This window comes from Aptenodytes forsteri, unplaced genomic scaffold, assembly GCF_000699145.1.
Source record: "Aptenodytes forsteri isolate BGI_AS27 unplaced genomic scaffold, ASM69914v1 Scaffold249, whole genome shotgun sequence".
NCBI lineage: Eukaryota > Metazoa > Chordata > Aves > Sphenisciformes > Spheniscidae > Aptenodytes > Aptenodytes forsteri.
This window is the reverse complement of record NW_008796188.1, coordinates 2,506,508-2,508,153: the sequence shown is the minus strand read 5'-3', so window position 1 is coordinate 2,508,153 and position 1,646 is coordinate 2,506,508.

The following is a 1,646-nucleotide window of genomic DNA, read 5'->3' as shown; positions in this document are numbered from 1 at the left end:
GGGGGGACAGCGGGCTTGGCGGAAGGGGTGCCCGAGCTGGGCTCGGAGGGGAGCGATGGGCCCGAATGGAGTGGGATAGGGAAGCGGGGGAGAGGCGGAGCGCAGCCGGCCGGGGCGCAGCGAGGCCGGGGAGGTGGCGGGGAGCGGGGGAGGCCGCAGCACGGCGCCGCGCCCCCAGGCCCGGCTCCAGACCCCGGCGGCAGCAGGAGCAGCGCGGAGGCCGTTTGGGATTCGGCCCCTCACACAACGGGAACGGAAGCCACGCGGGGAGCCCCGCCCACTGGGCACGGGTTGGCTGGTTTGCCTGTCACTTAGACTCTCGGGCATCTATTGGGTAATTCACCCGTCCGTTTGGCCCTCTTCGGTCTTCTAATGGTCGCTTTGCCCTTCATTCCAAACGGACGCTCACCCTCCGGCTGGGATAACCTACCGTTGCGTTTGACCCCGCCTCGGAGGGAGGCCACGGTCGTTCTCGACATCTTACTGGCTACAAGGGGTCGCAGTGGAGCGAGGCGGAATCTTGAGCCCTTATTGATAATCGATTGGCTGGAAGCGGGGTCAGTCACGTCAGCCCGAGGCGGGCGGGGGGCACTTCAGCCCCACCGCGGAGCCGCGCCTCGCTTCCGCCGAGTGGCGGACGGGGACGGGCTTGTCTCTAATTAACCGCAGCTTAATTATGGGGTTTTATTTTTGGTAGCACGCAGCGGCATGGGCGTCTGCCCGGCGCCTTACTGGGGGAAGGGGCACAGGTGGGCATCGGCTTCCTAGGGAGCTCCTGCCTGGAGCAGGGCAGGCTGAGGCCCAGCATCTGGCTTGAGCCCCCATGAGCAGCTTGGCTCCCTCACGGCAGGGCCGGCTGGGTGCCCCAGGCCCTGGCCCGGGGTGCAGGTGCTCCCTGGGTGCTGTGCACGTCCCGAGAGGGCCTCGAGGCCTCCTGGCTCTCTAGGCCGAGGCACGGGAGGGGGAGGAGGCGTCCCGGCCCCTGCCAGCCAGAACCTGAGCTGGCCCGGGGTATAAATAGCCCCTTTGTGGGGCTGTGCCTGCCTGGGGTCTGGGCAGGGGCTGCTGGCTGGTTTTAGCCCCCTTGCTGCCCCACGGAGCAAGATCAACTGGGGAGAGGCAGGTTTAACCCCCTGCTGAGGGCACGGGGTCTGTCCTCGCCTCTCGGCAGCCATATGGGATCCATTATGGGTGATACTGGGTCTAGCCCTCCTGAAGGAGCAGTCCCATTTGGACAGGAGCTGTGTCCCCCTCAGCAAGGGATGTAGGTTGGGCTCTAGGTATCGCTGTGCTCATCTGAAGTCCCGCTTGCTGCAAGGACTCTTGGTGTAATCTTTGTCTGAGGTCTGTTTGCGAGGTCATTTCTCATACGCCGGAGAACAGCAGCGGGCTGGTCTTGTACAAAAGCTTTTGCAAATTTCTGCTGAATCTGAACTGCATCCTATTGGGAAGGAATTGCTCAGCAAAGCCCCCCCCACCCCCCAGGCCCCATCCTTGACCTGTAAGACCTGCACGTGGGCCCTGGATGAAGAAACTGGGGTTTGACCACAGCCTTTTCAGGGGTCTTTGCAGATTAGCACCTGTGCTTTGTACTGCCAGGGATGAATTCACGGCTGCTCCCAACAAACACAGCTGTAATCCGCATT